General features: G+C 40.8%; 1 protein-coding gene and 1 long non-coding RNA gene across 5 annotated transcripts in view; both read right to left on the reverse strand.

Annotated features, from left to right (window-relative positions):
* PRLR (prolactin receptor) overlaps positions 1–17,941 on the reverse strand; it is a 570,112-nt gene that overhangs the window by 505,489 nt on the left and 46,682 nt on the right. The gene's annotated exons all lie outside the window — the stretch shown is intronic.
* Positions 2,560–6,087, reverse strand: LOC147726397 (uncharacterized). Its single transcript, XR_015309433.1, has 3 exons — positions 5,366–6,087; positions 5,242–5,308; positions 2,560–4,714 (listed from the first exon to the last, which is right to left on the reverse strand). It is a non-coding gene; the product is annotated as an uncharacterized LOC147726397 (long non-coding RNA).

Below are 17,941 nucleotides of genomic sequence, written 5' to 3' on the forward strand. Positions count from 1 at the left end.
TTAACACGGCGTCTGGACAGCTCCGGCTATAAAGATAGGGATAAGCTACATGGAGCCCCCATAAACCATTTTTGTACAGGGCTTCTTTTCACTATGCGGAGAAGCTCTTGCTTTACTCCGCTAATAAAAAGGAATTGTTTACGATTTCCTTTCCAGTATTCAGCATGCCATTTTATGCTATTTGGGAACAAGAGATGCGGCACAAAAGAACATTTGTATTTTGGTCTGGCCACTGTGGCATGTAACTTTTTACAGAGAGGCAGACATCACTATGCGCAACTTGTACATTTAAACAGGTCGTAAAGTGGTAGGAAACTCAAGCACTTTTGAGTTTGACATTTTCTTATACGTCATTTTTGGCGCTCCTTAATATTAGCCAATGATATACATCTGCAGCTGCACGCCATCTTTTACAGCTAACTGGCTTTGTGTAGAGCCACTAGAAACAGTCCTCATTTTTAACCCCTTATTAACAATGTCATAGGTCTTAAACATTTAACAATTTTACAAAATCCCTACCGGCCTCCTATTAATTCCAATATTTTCCAGTCCCCCAAGTAGGGATGTGTTTCCAGCTGGCACCATATTTGCATTCTATGTTCTCTGCTCCCATTCCCAACCTTCCTAGGACAGCCTCTGTATCATGGACAAATAAAAATGGAGAATTTCTGGCAATAGTTATCAAGTATTTCTTAGCCCCCCCCCCCTCAAAAGAAGGAGGTAGGAATGACTGTTTAGCACTATTTTCTTCATGTATGCTCAAGACTGGGGCTATCGTAAAGGCAGAAACATGTGGACGCTTGAAAAAACTTCATTGTACATTTTTCGCCTTCTTCAATTTAAATACATATGGTTGAGTCCAATTAAAGTTGCTTAGCCAATTTAACATATTTTTGGATGTTATAGCATCCTCACAGAGTGATGGCAGAGATCTTTGTTAGTATATTGATTTCGCACCTGCTTTTTCAAACTCATGTATAAACAAAGGTTGTTTGGAGTAAGATACAAACCTGTGAGACAGTCTAATAACTTGAAAGCCAAACAAGATAAATGAATCCATGCATGATTATGGACCTCATATACTTGATCCTATGATTCAGTGAGTGGCCTGAGGACAAATGTAATGCCTTCTACTACGATACACCAAATATAATGAGAGGTTTCCATGTGCAAACCAATCCTGGACTCAAGTACTAACAATTCTTTATCAAATTCTTCTTTTAAGATAGAGGGCCTTATGCCTCACTTGGAAGTGAAGGAATTAACAGGCATGTAATGCTCACAAATGGAGTGGGACCAACATGAGAGGGTCCCGAAAAGTAGCAAGGGGGATTTTTTTTTCCGTAGTTCCCCCAATATTCGAAGATGTGACAACCTGTTACTTTTGTACATCCTTGTATAGTTGAAACTGCCCCGCCAATCTTTTGCCTCGGAAGCCCTTAAAACCCTTCATTGGCTGCCTATTCACAAAAGAATTCTATTGAAAGTTCTGCTTATTACTTTTAGAGCCTTTAGAGACTTAGGACCCAAATAGCGGCCAGGTTCACTTTTTACATTACTGCTAGGACACTTAGATCCTCCTCCGCAAACCTTCTAAAACGACCTACATTTAGATACAAAACTAAAGGAGGAAAATCCTTGGCAGTGCTGAGAAGCAGAGCATAGATCATCATGCCTACACAGTTAAGGCTGATAGAATCAGAAACCCAATTCAGGAAAGCCTTGCAGACTTGGATCTTTGGGTCCACTGACATATATGTTGTTCTTCACTTGTATAAATTGACATACAGCACATGTCTACCTGACACTCTTTGCTCCTTTTCGCATAGCGCCAGGATGCTCCTTTGGGAGTGATAGTTGCGCTCTATAATAACTTAAATAAATCAGTCAATCGTAGTTTTGGAGTAGCAAGGTGAATTCTCTTTAGTTTTGTGGCGTGAAGTCTTAAACTTGTTATCAACTCTATTTAGTTTTGCTGGTGTTAACTGTCTAAACTGGTTATCAACTCTCTTTAGGTTTGCTGGTATATAGCTTCTAAGCAGATTATAAATTATCTTTAGTTTTGCTGGTGTAAAGTGTCCAAGCTGGTCTTCAATTCTCTTTAGATTTGTTGGTGTATAGTGTCTAAGCTGGTTATCAATTCTCTTTAGTTTTGCAGGTGTTGACTGTCTAAGCTGGTTATCAACTCTCTTTAGGTTTGCTGGTATATAGCATTTAAGCAGATTATACATTCTCCTTAGTTTTGCTGGTGTAAAGTGTCTAAACTGGTCTTCAATTCTCTTTAGTTTTGGTGGTGTGAAGTGTGTAAGCTGGTTATCAATTCTCTTTAGTTTTGCTGGTGTATTGTGTATAAGCTGGTTATCAATTCTCTTTAGATTTGTTGGTGTATAGTGTCTAAGCTGGTTATCAATTCTCTTTAGTTTTGCAGGTGTTAACTGTCTAAGCTGGTTATCAACTCTCTTTAGGTTTGCTGGTATATAGCATTTAAGCAGATTATACATTCTCCTTAGTTTTGCTGGTGTAAAGTGTCTAAACTGGTCTTCAATTCTCTTTAGTTTTGGTGGTGTGAAGTGTGTAAGCTGGTTATCAATTCTCTTTAGTTTTGCTGGTGTATGGTGTCTTCATAGCTGCCCCTTCTGATGCTTTGTCAAAAACAATGGCCATATTTACACATATATTCTTTATCATAGGACAGTCTGTAATTTTGAGCTCACCAATTAAGTGAATTTCTGTGCAAGTTCCCCTATTCCACCAAGAAACGTTTGATTTGGAATGAGTACATTTTCAGGGTCTTGTTTTGATTTGAAATGAGTACATTTTCAGGGTCTTGTTTTCTATCAGTTTAATCTTTATATACAGTTTAAAAGGTATTAAACACAGGATAGTTCATCTATGTTCTTGTTAGTCAGTAAATGGCCTTCAACTTTTTTTTTTAAACTACTCCTTGTAGACCACATATTTGCAAGATGATCATTGTACTTTATATCTTAATGTATTCACCACCTAAAACGGTTTACATTTGTCTTTTACAATTGTGAAGTGTTATTAGATTACCCAAACTCATCCAAAAAGCCATGGATGTCGGCATCCCTATTAATGCCATCTGTATGTGTTACCTTCCCATATGGCTACTCCTCAAATCACTTTTTCCCTATTTCACAGTAAATGTATCAGAAATGATTTTTTAACTTTATCAACCATATGTATTTTCAATTCCTCTCTAAAGCTGTTACATTTTCGTGTTTTTCCCTGCTTATGGCGATTTCTTCCAGAACTTTACATACTGAACCTTACTGTCCTTGAGGCTCAATGACTCTTTCTTTTCTAAAATCTCAGCGGGGTATTCCTTCAACATCTACAAGCTCACTTAAATCCTCTAAATTTGCAGTTCCACATTTTGAACTATACTACAATTCAGCAGGATTTGGCTGAAATCTGCAATTAAAGTTCACATATGAACAGCTTTTCTTTTACATTCCATACCTCAGCAGTACTGCACCTTTCTTGGTTGTTAAGCCATCTTATGCACTGCCGAGCTTGCTTTATTTTTTCGCTTTGGTTTAACTCTGGCGTTTGAATTTGCATTTTTACTACCTTTTACATTTTCTGTTGCTATAATACTTTTAATATGTTCCTCTCCCATCCCTGACTGGGTCAAAAAGTTAGTACCACTGCAATCTTAATTCATTTTTCCCACATTAGTCCGTTTCCCTTTCATCTGCTGGGGGCTAGCTTCTACTGTGTTTTGGAGGTAATAATGAGAGGCTTCCTTCCCACCTTTTTACTTTGGGTCAGGTCTTTTAATTTGTCCCACTTTGTACTTTTCAGCTTTCTCTCTTCTCTACCAAATTGTAGCATCCAATCCAGGCACAATAAATCCTGCCCTTCTTTCGGTCACGGCATGGGTAATATCAGTGTCGGGGAAAACGCTTTTTAAAAGCCAGGCACCATGTTGTTAATCTAATGTTGCATCAAATCTGTTACTTGCCTTTCTTAGTGTTGAGAATTTTATGCTCACTTAACCTAAGAGTGAGTAGGCCATTTTGAGTTGTCAGATAAAATCTGGGTATCATTTACGGTATCAGTGACAGTATTTGTGAATACTTTACATTCTTTGTGCTGCATAATATGATTAGGACTTTAGTATTCTCTTTGGGGTCTGAGGCTCTTTTCTCACCCATAATATATATTTACCCCTTTACCAGCTTAGTATAATAAGCTGTTTATTTTTGATGTTAGCCAGCAATCAGTGAGCTCCTTTTAATGGCAGCCTGTCTTCTCCGCTCTTTCTGAGAGGTCACGCTGGGATTATAAGTGATACACTCCAGTCACCTCTGCAGCACTATCACGAATCTTATCCCAGAATGAGGTGGGCCCTCACTTCTCCCTCTTAGGGCTTCCTCGGAGTCTGCCAGACCAAGAGGCTTTCCAGAACAGAGAACCACTCCTCTCACATCTGCATCTTCCATCCCTTCCTCCCTCAAGCTTGGACCGCCCTTAAGCTCTACTAAGGCCATAGGCACGCAAAAGACATCAAGAAGGTAGTGATGGGCCCACGGTTCTTGGTAGCTCTTGGCATTGAAAGCACAGCATAATACACACGATAAGGTTTCTTGTAGGTAGAAGCCTATATTAAAAATCAGAATCTGCTAAACTCTACGCCACAGTGAAGACCATGGAGCCCTCTCCTACGCTGCCCACAAGTGTATCTTCCCTCATACCATCAGATTACTACCCCAGCAAATAAAAGCCTTCCCTGGCCTGATGCTTTACAACTGCCCTCGATAGGAAGCTGTAGAATCTTTAACCCCTTCGAGGCTGATGACAAGCTGGGCTCGTAATGGCGTAGCCCACTCGCACGCTGATGACGAGCCCAGGTCGTCACGCAAAGTGCGATTTGAAAAATCTCAGAGCAGGAGCGGAATTCCGCTAGCGCGCATGAGGTTAATGAGGGCAGTACGCTCTGGAATGGCTTGCTTACCAGAAGCTCTTCTTTCTGAGCATATATTGATCTGCTCAAGAGCACAAGAGCCCTGTTAATGTAGTGAGACCTCTTCCCCTACCCTCTCTCTCATATGTCTCACTATTCCAGCAGGATTCAGTGTCAGTGACCACCTCTTTTCTAGAAAGTATACGCCCGAGCAGATCTCAGAGTCCAAGGGGAATGTTTTACAACACTCCCATGCTTTCCAGCTAGGACTGCACCACAGAAACACATTTGCGTACGTAAACCTATGTCACTGGACTCTTCAGGTTCCCCAAAAGCTCAAGCCTAAACTGTAAAGGGCCAACTGACTGTTCTAGTGTGCTGTTTCTCCAGGGATCACTTCATTGTGGGCGTTAATGTGCAAACTCCAAACTTGACATGGTCTCGCATGTATATTTGTAAAGACACATTCACCCCAGCAGGGGATTCATGGCACTGACAGCAACATTTATTTATTGTTTATTGTTACCCAACCCAACTGTACTCCTCTGCTGTCATCGACCTTTGAAGAATGAAATCCTGAAAGCCCCCAGGGTTTTGAATATGTTGACCATGCAGGCGAACGCAGGTTCCTGCCTGAATGCGTCATCACACCGAACCACCCGAGCAGGTTACATATTTCTGAGACATGTGATTCCGCTGTGGCACTTCTAAAGTGTGTCCTTTTGCCTGGAAGCAGGAAAGCGGGTTATCTCATTTCTTTCAGGGGGGTGCACGCCTCTGTGAGAGGAGCAGGCGCAATAACCTTGCATCGCAAGGTGGGCTGATATGCTGTGTTACATCTTGCAAAACATGGCCCCTGGCGCCTAAAAGCCCTAGTCCATGACCGTTTCAGCATAAAAGTAAATTGATTTTGATGGGCGAACTCGGAGTAGCTTCGCTGCCTCTGAACGCCAATATACTGGAATTTTGCAAAAACACTGCTTGCGTACTAAACATTCAAGGCACCCCTGACATGCACGTATTTCAATACTAGGCCTATTACTCCCCCCAGTGACCTCACTGGATGTGTGCACTGCGATTTTTCATTAAATCTAATTTTTTTGCAGACAGTGGGAGGAGCAGAGGGACCGGAGATGAACCTGCGTCTAACCTGGCACAGCTGTTTTTTTTTGGCGTCGCTAATAAATTGCGTACACAAGCCTTGTGCAAACTGGGACAGCGACGGGCTGCTCGGTGAAGCGAAGGCCGCGTTATCACCAGGGCGCCGTGACTCTCCGTCTCAGCGAGGGTGACATCCCTCGCCGTTCTGCCACGGATACCTCTGAAAGGCCAAGTGTGTCTAAAGAAAACAAACATTTCTCGGGGTACGGGTCTACGCTTGAAGAGCTCACGCGGAATTTATTGCTGGATAATGCCGTCTCATCATACAATGCAGCGCTTTAGAGCCGTCGAGCACTTGAAAAATAGAGACTTTTTCGCGACTAATAGTTTAAGAAGAATAAGGCCTGAAAAAACATACAAGGCCACAAACCCGGCAAAACGAACACAGATAAGATTAGAAATGAGAAAAAAGTCTCTGACGTTCCTCCACAATCATCCGGTTGGCACTGCAAACACGAGCAGAAAGCAAGGGTTTTCGCATGACCGCCAGAGAGGTCAGTCTCCTCCATGAAACCCTTTTTTTGACCACATACGTCCCCCCTCCTCCCCGAAGATGCACAAATTAACTAGCAAAGTTCCTTAAAGTTAGTAAGATTGGTGCAATTACTCCATGTCTCCGACGAAAGTGCACATGATTACAGTGGGATGCTGACAATGGGGTGACTAAATGAACACACTATGCAAAACCCCTATTTTTTTTATACACTTAAATGTATCAATCCTACTTGTATTTGGTATGCATATCCAAATGAATGCTCAAAGTAATAAGTTGGATATTAGCAATATACATTATGCTATATTTGAATTTGACAGTAGGCCGCCTCCACCCAAGTCCCGCCTCCAGTTCCACCCTATCAGGAGCAATGAGCATACGTCATCCTCATTTAGGAGGCAGCCCTTGTGACTTCAACCAGGCAGCCATGCCGGGGTTACTGCAGCCATGGAGCATGGAGAACCCCAGAGATCCAAAGGTATCAGAGTGCTTTAGATGAGCTTATTCAACACAAGGATTCTACTGCCTTTATCTATAGATATGCGGGCATTTGAATGTGCTAATTATAATTTAGTGCTAAACAAATGACATCGGTGTGAAAAAATCAAGCACCTCCTTTTGTTTTTGGAAGGGTAATATTTTAGAAATTGTAAAATACCCCTCACACACTGAAACCTGATTCAGTGTCATGCTTCATCATTGGGGTCTTTCCGCCCCTCTACGGGACGGGGCGTGCTACAACCTACGTAGACGTGGAAGCACTTTGAATTGTGATTGTGATTATGTGCAGTGCGTGGGATCGTGAAAAATATGTGCAGTAGTTAAAAATTCCCTCGCTAGTGGCAAAAATTTTTTTATTGCCATCCCTAGCTGAGAATAGTAAAAATGGGGAGGTGTGGATGGTGTACTATAATGAGTCACTTTCTACAGGGTCGACATGTTTCAGAAGGCATCCCCCTGGATTTCTTCCTCAGGACCAAAAAGAAAGATCCCTATGTCACCTCAATAGGCGATATGCTAATATTTTTGTACATTTGCCTGCTGGTCAAAAGTACTGTACTCTGTACGCCTTAGTTAGGCGATCGAAAGGTATATACCAGTAGTATATTGATTGTAAACATGCTCCGGCGAGCCAAGAGAAGGTATTCTGGGTAAATACGCTCCTTCCAGCATTGTCTGTACATATGCGCCTTTTTACCTCTCGTGCCAGCTCATGGGGCAATGACGTTAACACACAGATCATTTTACAATCAATACACTACTGGTATATACCTTTGGATTGCGTAAATAAGGTGTACACAGAATAGTACTTTTGACCAGCAGGCATATGTACAAAAATATTAGTATATCGTCTATTGAGGTGACATAGGGAACGTTCTTTTTGGTCCTGAGGAAGAAAGCCAGGGGGATGGCTTCTGAAACATGTTGACCCTGTAGAAAGTGACTCATTATAGTACACCATCTACACCACCCCATTTTTTATATTCTCAGCTATGTAAGGCAATAAAATTATTTTTTCCACTAGCCAGGGAATTTTTAACTACTGCACATATTTGTCACGATCCCATGCACTACACATAATCACCAATCACGATTCAAAGTGCTCCCGCATCTACTTAGGTCGTAGCACTCCCCGTCCCATAGAGGGGTGGGAACTCCCCAATGATGAAGCATGACACTGAATCAGGTTTCAGTGTGTGATGGGTATTTCACAATTTCTAAAATATTGCCCTTACAAAAACAAAAGGGGGTGCTTGATTTTTTCACACCATTGTCATTTGTTTACCACTTAATTATGATTAGCACATTCAAATGCACAAATATATCTAGATAAAGGCGGTAGAATCCTTGTGTTGAATAACAATATCAAGAGGAGTACGATTCTACCTCTTCCCTCTTCACTCCCCCTTTGATTTCTTGATGCTTTAGATGAGCACCAGTTACGTTACACAAGCACACATTCATTTTTGTTAGAAACAAGGAGATTAAGTGATTTACCCAGAATCCCAGGATGTTGAGCGTCCCTGCCAAGAATCGAACCTGAGTCTCCAGCTTCTAGATCAACCTCTCTAGCCGTTAGGCCACATCCTTCTCTGCTGCAAGGTATGTGCATTTGTGTATAGGGGTAGCATGCCCATAAAGCCCTGGTAACATAGGTACACCAATAGATGAACCCCCCATGGTGCATGCTCCCTGCACTTCTACATAAGTTATGTGGACCTTCTACTCATCTGAGAGGATGCGCCCCATGGAGATTGGTATTCCTTTGGATTACTACATTTGCCCCCAAGGGTGGAATGCACATTTTCCCCTCTTCTGAAGAAGTTCATGGAGTCTTAGTAGTCTACAGTGCCTGTGGTCTGGGTACTGATGCAGAGGGGAGCTTCTGCTTAGGCCACCCTTACTGTCACTGTGTAACTTCTCATGACTCCCCTAACACTATCGTGTTATGGATAGGAAATCTGCTAACACCATGTTTGCCTCCCCTCCAAACCCTGCCTGGTCTGCCCCCAAATCAGAGCTCCAGACAAACTAACCTCTCCATTTGGTGCCACCATAACCCAGCAACAAGACCATTTTTTGATCTGGATCGACAGTGTAGCTGACTCTAGACTTAAGTGGCCAACATAAAAAAAAAAAAAAAAAACTTTCAGGAATACTACTGAGAGGGTCTGCACCCACTTGTTGGTAGCTAGTAGCACATATTAATTGGTCAGAAGTTCTGTGGGTCCACAGAAAGTAGTTGCTCCTCTCCACACAGCTTTGTTTATTTTATTTAAATATCCAGCTGCCTAAGCCACCAGCAGTGTGGCTGTCTGAGCTTGAACTTTCAGGGGCGTACGCATGACACTGTCATGCTGTTCATTTGTCTTGGATAACTAGATAATTTACAGCGTCTGTTTTTCTCTTACAGAAGTGCAGATGGGAGGAGGGTAGTCATGCGGAATGTATTGCAGTCGCAGCACTTTAGAATTCAAAGTGCAGTTTTGTGTTTGAGACCAGTATGGAATGCCCAGAGCTACACTAATCTACATGGATTTTTAGGTTTGGCTTGACAGTGCAACTGTCCTCTGACCTTGTGTGATCAGCAAAAAAGAGCTTTCACAGTACTACTGAGAGAGGGGCTTATTCTCCACCCACATGTTGTTTCCCCTCAGAACAGGATATGATCAGCAGACTTTCAGCCAGATTCATCAAGCCGAAATCGGCTTGCAAAGGGCCAGATTCTGAGAATCTGGCCCTTTGCGAGCGCTATTTTTGCATTTGGGATTTATCATCCCAAATGCAAAAATCGCAATTCTAGAAATCGCTAAATTGCGACTAATTGCATTTAAGGAATCTCAATTTGAGATTCCTTAAATGCAATTCATGAACCATTTTTAAATTGCGAATTCGCAATCTGGGGCCGCTATTTACCGCAAAGTCTAACTACGTGGTAAATAGCGAAAACTTAGAAAAATGCACTTTAGTGCATTTTTCTAAGTTGTATGTTACACACACACATGTCCTTTGGACATGTGTGTGCGCAACACCAGTGTACATTACCATTTCAGGGGTGCTACAGGGCGTCCTTTGGACACCCTGGCACCCTTGAAATCGCTTCCTTATTTGCGAATAGCTATTTGCTAATCGCAAATAAGGAATGAATGGGGAGTCATTCCTTATTTGCGATTAGCAATTAGCGAATTGCAAATAAGGAAGCTGTAGAAATCGCAATAAATATTGCGATTTCTACATGAATCCCGTTTTGCAAGTCTTTAAACGCGATTCCTTAAAAATCGCTATTAAGGACTCGCAAAACATGACAATGATGAATCTGGGGGTTTGTGTTCTTCCACTAAAAGGACTGCTTGTATTGCACTTTTTTGGCTTGCGGTATAGCTTATGCTTGATACTGCAGGATTGAGTCGGTTATGGTGGTAAGTCAATGATCATGGCTATTGACATGATCTCTTTATTATGAAATGCTATAATAAAAGCAGAAGGCCTGGAGCAATTACTGTGAAAAGCATATGCTAAAGTTAATAAGCATTTCGATGTAGATTTGTATTACTAGGTGTATGAAAAATTCACATAATTTGCATTTGTGTAATGACGGCAAAGTTACGTGAAATTATGTGAAAGGGAAATCTATCATATTGTGCTATATTTTAGCCTAAAACTGGTCCCGTTTCACTTTTTGGTGCAGGAAAGCATTTAAACAAAACTGCCACAACCAACAACAGTTTGCATTCAGTTGTTCCTCTGTTTTCATGGTAAATTTTTACTGTGTAGGGCATGTTTGACTGTAAATATATACCACAAATGGAACATAAGCAAAGTGAAGTGATGGTGTAATTTCGGGAATTTCACATAACAACCGGAATGCGAAATTCCCAAAATGACATGAATTACACTGGTGTCATTTAAATTTTACCCAGGCCTTGTTATTGTTATATATAAAAGCCTACAGATAGATATCTTGTTAAATGAAACCTCACAGATTACCGTAGTAAGCTATAGTTTTGTTGTTGGTTACCCCACGTGCCAAAACATGGATATAAAAGATTTACCCACCGATTTAGAGGTTTGCGGTTAGGAGAGAGAGTATTTTTCTTAGCCAAGTGCAATTTTTTATATCTTTCTAATTCAGTGACTATGTCTTGTAGAAAAGTTTACACTCCAAACAGGAGGCCTGAGTTGTTTATGGTGACAAGCTATAAGCCTTATTGGTGTGTTGGGATCCGTTATGGCTGATACCATAGGTCTAATATGCTTATGTTGAAATATTACGATCAAAGCCTAGCTTATTGTGGTAAGCATTTGCTAGAGCCAGTTGGCCCTTATCAGTGGATTGTTGAACCATTATGTCACCAGTGTAAATAAGATTTGAAACGAAAAGGCCTTTGGCGGATCCATCAATCTAAACTTCTTGGGGCACGATAAACATGGTAGATGTTCCTGACAGTACAAGTGAATCACAATGCCTAAGTCTCTGAAGTAGCTCCCAGCGTATAGGGAGATGCAAGTGGATCCAGCACGTGCCTGTTATACAGTACTCTTCTTGCTTCTGGCAGTAGCAGCACAATGAGACTCCTACTCAACAACACATCTCAAAAGAACATGCCCTCAAAACTCTCTGGGACTTTGTTAACGAGGCAGGAAATGCAATTACCTAAATTGAAAATAAATAAATAGGGGGCAAGGCTGGATTCATAGACCGGTGCGTGTCAGCAGCATTACAGGTTTTTCTTGTCTGCGTGACATTAGCATCCATCTGATGTGGTTTGCTTTTACATTGAGGTTGTTTTGACCTGCACCACATCTGCTTCTCGTTCTTTGTGCGTTGTTGTCTCCTCGCCTGCCACACCAATTGACCTGTTTTTTCAACAGTAATGCTTCCTGGTGCAAAATAACAGGAAGAACTCAAACTGCACAAGGCACAGGGCCAGCAGTGACTGACAGACTCATCTAGGCTGCCTGCTTACCTGGCCGCTGGAGCACCGGCTATGTTTCTCTCACACTATGATTACTCCCATGTGTTTGTCAGACGCCTGGTCCTCATCTTACCCCCATGATTCCTGCTCGCAGACAGTTCCCTGACTTTCCCACTGGTTCTGTAAAGAACTTCTTAATGGCATTTTTGAGATCAGCCTCTAACCTTCTGCTACAAATCCTCACTTTCTCTGTTTTAGTAATACCTCTCGGTTAATTACAAGTCATTTTTATTCCCCGCAAGTCATGCATGTCCATTGCCTATTGCTTGTTTAGATCTTCACCATCTTTGTACTTTTCGTCTTAGCACCATCTCCAGCATATTCTTATCCTTTTGCGTGTGGCCTCTAAAACTGGATACAACACACCGGAGGTGCTGGTTTGTACATTAATAACATAACATCTCTTTTCTTTCCGTTAAACATCTTATGCTCCGAGAGACATTCACCGGGCTTTGTAGACAGCAGTGTAAATAGCTCTGATAGACACCACAAATATGTTATTGCTGCCCATGCTCCTCCAAAAACTTTACATCTCATCAGAGAATGATTCAAGTATTGTGAGAATACACCATATGGTCTCATGATTTTCTGGGGTAATGCTATTCAATTTCCCATCCGTTTCGGCGTGATTTCAATTAATGCACAAATATAACCCTACTATTTTATTTCTGTCACTAAACCATTATGTCTGAGACACAGAGCTCGGTCAGTCAAATTTGCTAAATCATCTTACCGTTTCTGCCATTCTGACTGGCCCCTCTTACAATCAGAATTGGTCCCAAGGTTCAGACCTGCTGATCACCGGCTGGTCATTCATTCAAATATCTGGGACAGTCAAAACCTTCTTGGACCATTATGCATCAATGTAGGGACATGCAAATCAATATGAAGGTACATACGGCCATTTCTATCTTTCACTAGTAATCTCCATCTAGGAACAGGTGTAAGAACCTATGAATAGATAATATGTACAGAGCCCATCACAAAGCTATGTTGTAATTGCAAGTGATCCCACACATATACTATACTACCAGTGGTGAACCATCTAGGGCTGCAGAAGACTTTTATATCAATGCACCCTTGGAGGTTCAGATTATCTGGGAATTCAGCCTGGGTGAGTGCGGATGGGTTTAGCGGCACTAAGGGCTTCAGCCCTGGGCACTTGCAGGTCTTGGGACCTCCCCTGCTGACTCAGGCTCACTTTATTTAAGGTGTTCACGTTCTGAAGCTCTAAAGTTGCACTCTGCATGACATCTTCTGTACTGCAGTCCATCCCTCCCTCCCAGTTAATATGTAAACAAGCAATGGCCAATCACTGGCATCTCTTCACAACGTATGTACATAGTGTGCTACAGTGCCTCATTAAACCCTCTGGGCGCACCTAGACAGTCAACATTTTGGGGTCCCCCACGCAAATTGTCTCCTAATAACCAATGCACCGGATGTTTGGACAAACTGACAGCTGCCAGAAGATGAGCTTTTAGGCGACAAACGGTTATGTGATTCTGATGTCTCAGGTTTATGTTGTTAACTCCTTAGCCGCGGCGCAAATTCCGCCGCGGTGCGGGAGTTCTTTTAGGTGGGCAGGGCAGCGTCGGCCAACAGAGGTGCGCAGCACTACAGTAGTGCTCACAACGGCTGTTGGCCGACACGTGCACACAACTGTTACATGAATTCAGTATTTTCTCTATAAAGTCTTTAATGTAAAGATTTCGGTGCCGATTCACAGAACTAATCTGAGACAAAATCCTAAACTTACTACTTTTGGTATTCACAGAAAGCATTTAGTAGTAGTAAAGGTAGGATTTTGTCTTAAATTAGGATTTTGTCTTAAGACCAAAACTTAAGACAAACTAAAGTTTAACTTAAGTTTAACTTCAGACAAAATCCTAACTTAAGACAAACCAAGAGGGGGAGGAAGGATTTGATCCCGATTCAGGACCCGCAAGGTCCGGTACACAGACCCGCAAGGTCCGGAACACACCCAGCTAACAGACTTGAACTGTCGAGAGGGATCATGAACCTAGGGGTCTTGTTGACACATGCTTATTTGACCTCTGTGGTACTTGCCAGCACATTTTGAATACTGCATTTTACTTTCCAGCGAATTTGAATATTCTATTTCTCTTCTTTCCTTTGGAACACCTCCTGCAATATTGTCTTTCTTTTTTCTTCTTCATGCATTGAATATTGTGCCCTTCGTACTCCTCCTATGTTCTCACTTTGGGTCTCAATAATTCTTTCATGGTGCTCCACTGTGTTTAGTGAGATTAAATATCTAGGTAATTTTTACTGTACTTTCAATTTTTATGAGGCATCTTTTGATATCTTTTTGATTTACTTTTGAAAGTGTTGTCATGGTTGAGCTTTGAAGTTGCCTCTTTTTCTGGGCACATCTGTGGGAGGCAGTGCAGGACAAGGGCAAAGAATTGGCAATCACACATGAGGTGCCATGTAATTATGAGCACAAAATTCTAACTTTACTACTACTAAATGTATTCTGTGAATACCAAACGTAATAAGTTTAGGATTTTGTCTTAGATTAGTTATGTGAATCTGCCCCAGAGTTTTTTTTAATTGATTAATTTTTTTCTCTCTTTTGGAAACAATATTTAAGACAAGTTGATTGTAATTTTCTTTTTAAGATCAAATCAATATTATTTGATTCGTCATAGCGGTGCCCCTAAAAGGAGTGGTGCCCATAGGCCGGGGCCTACTTTGCCTATTTGGTAATCCGTCACTGGTGTGCTATTTTGTTGGGATGTCGCAAGTGGCCACTACGCCCCTTGTGACTTTCCAGGCCGGCGCTGGATACCTGAAAAGATAGACAACCAGAAAGCCCTCAGAAGTATATTGGTCAGGGAGTAAGTAGTATGGGACAGTACACTCAATTAACTACCTTTTATCCATCACTATGTTTTTGCAAGTATATTTAAAAATATACTCTTTGCACTTGTAAAAGACAATATTTTTTCCATTTTCTCCTCTGCTAAATATTTTTGATTACAATGATGGGTTTCATCTTCAAGTTAATATAAACTTATACGCAGGTCGAACACAGTGCATTTCTGTAAATACATAGGGCTGGTTCTTTTACAGGTATCAGAGTCCTTATGTGTCATTGTTTGTCTCTGTACTGTCCTCAGGGATCACTGCATTAACTTATTTAATTATTTAGTAATCTGCAAATTAAATACCACTAAATTAACCATTTATTTGTTGATTAGCTTCCGATATATGTAATACATGGACCCTTACAATATAAATGGATTTTATCTTCTTTCCTTGTTTATTTAACCCTTCAATAATGATTTATTTGTATCTTTGCTCGGGTTTCTGATTGGGCACATAGCACCACTATGTTAGCTGCTCCTTGACCGCTTCTCTTATATGTGCACCTGCGTTTCCAGGTACTATTTTTTAGCACCGCACTTTACTTCAGCTGTATCCCGGCCATCACACTATGTGCCTCCATTTCCGTAACAAACCACAGTGCAAACTACACAGATGTTATTAATAGGGGTAGCAGTGCACATTCTATCAGTGTGTGAGCCTAACATATATTTCCTGTTCTATGTACAAGAATATGTGATGTGTTGCTGTTTTGTATTGAAGGGACAAGTGAACTGGAGATCTGAAGTGTATTCTCAAATCACTTCTTAGTTTGGTTGTCGTAAATTTAAATATCTGTAATGATATGCTATGACATGCTGCTAATATATCTTGAATACTCCATGTGGTCTGTATATCTATCTCAATGTGTAAATATGGCCATTTACATTGTCTGCATCGCTTCTATCAACATTTGTACAAATAGAAATGTGCTTTAATTCACCTTCTCTTAACATATTGTAAAACATTTGCTATGCCTCCCCAACCACGGTAAGAAAGCCATGATGAGACATCTCCAAACAAAAAATAAATTATATTAAATATAATATATACGTAATAGCACAAAAGGAGGCTAAGAGAAAACTGGTGCTGAGTAAAGCAAAACATTTTTTATATAAACCATGGAAAAAGACGTGTTCACATATAAAAGGGGGCTTACAGGTCTCATCATTGTCATCAACTGATTCAAATCCATTTAAGGGCATATTGGCAATATATTTTGGCTCATAGCAGAGAGAGACTTTTTCATATCAGACATTGATTAGGTCCACCCAGTAAAATATATTCAGTGAAGGGGAATGCTAAATCTTCAAGAGGTCACAATTAACTAATGGCAAGACAAGACATGCTAGATGTGTCCAAGTATGAATTATTTTACAGGATCTCTATACAGAGCTGAATGGGCTAAAGCTTATTGTTACTTGCCTGAAGAAAATCATGCCTATTAAGAGAGATAGGTCCATGCTTGAAATGTAATATTAAAAACAGTGCAACATTTTCCTGATGAAGGCTGTTCTATTATGTTTGGACTATAAAACATGCACACAACATTTATATACATCTATAAATTGCCTCATTTTAAGAAAAAGGCAATGTTATAAAACTGAATGAACTATGTTCTGTTTCAGTAGTAATTTCGCATGTATGATACATTCATTATCTAAATATTACTTTATTAAATCTCTATTTGGTTTTGGTATGCTTTCTAAACATCAGGTTCACAGCAAGTTTAAATCAATTCATGGTAACACCCCATACCAATTTTCCATACACAATCCTAAGATGTGGAATTGATGTCTCAAGTAGCTCAAATCTTTTCTCCTTTCGGTATTCTGCATCAGCCATTATACAGAGGATGAATGAATATGCCTTCAAACTAAACTCCCCATAAATAGTAACATATACTTGACAGCACAGTTAGGCTCAACCGCGCAAAAGTTTATATATACATGTACACAAACACACACTCACATAACCATACATATATATATATATATATATATATATATATATATACACTGAAAAAAACAAAGGTTAATACTGTGTTCTAGTTAGGTATGGTAACAACAGCATAGCTTACATAAAAAAACTAGAAGTTTACTGAAATAAACAAAGATTAAAGTGATGTTATGGTTAAGTGTCAAGATAAGATGAAAACTAAGGTTTAAAAACGAAAAATCACTGAAGTTCACCCATTGAAGTTTACTAAGCTAACTGTAATGTATACCCCGCCATGAATTGCTTATGACCTCACATATTACATAATTCATGAAATTTTAGAGTTTTATATAGCGCAAACTAGACTCGAGACAGCGGGTATCAGAACGCTTTACACGAGCACCAGTTTTGTTACAGATGAACACATTCATTTTTGTTAGGCATGGGGAGATTAAGTAATTTGCCAAGAATCACAGGATGTTGAGAGTCTTTGCCGAGACTCGAACACGGTTTCCCAGCTTCAAGGTCGATCGCTTTTGCCGTAAGGCTACATCATCTCATTAATGACCATTCAATCATTGTGACACCATGGTCTTGAAGTAATTAAACACGCTACACCTGTGACCAGCCTTTACATTGTTTTAACATGGGGTAATACAACCCAACATTTGGTGATTTGTAGGCCGAGTACCACATAACGTTCTACATGCACAATCACACTTCCCTCCAAGCTATTTTCATCTTGGGACCCACATATACACTAAGTAACTATGCCCTATGTGACTATGGGTTCATCACTGATGCCACCAACTCTCCCTTCATTCATGAACAGCAGTGAGGGGTTAGCCACAGGGCCTGGCTTCTTACATGTTTTGTGTACTATGATACCCCTGCAGTACGTGGTGCTCAGGCTTCACCCCCTTGTTATTGCGCTACCATGCAAGCTTCCTCTGGGAAGCTTGCTTGGTTCTATATGGAAGGAGCTTCGGCTGCTGCTCCCCCAGAGTACCATGGTACCTCATAGAAGGGCAGCATTGGGTCCCGAGAGAG

This window comes from Lissotriton vulgaris, chromosome 3_1 (assembly GCF_964263255.1).
Source record: "Lissotriton vulgaris chromosome 3_1, aLisVul1.2, whole genome shotgun sequence".
Classification (NCBI taxonomy): domain Eukaryota; kingdom Metazoa; phylum Chordata; class Amphibia; order Caudata; family Salamandridae; genus Lissotriton; species Lissotriton vulgaris.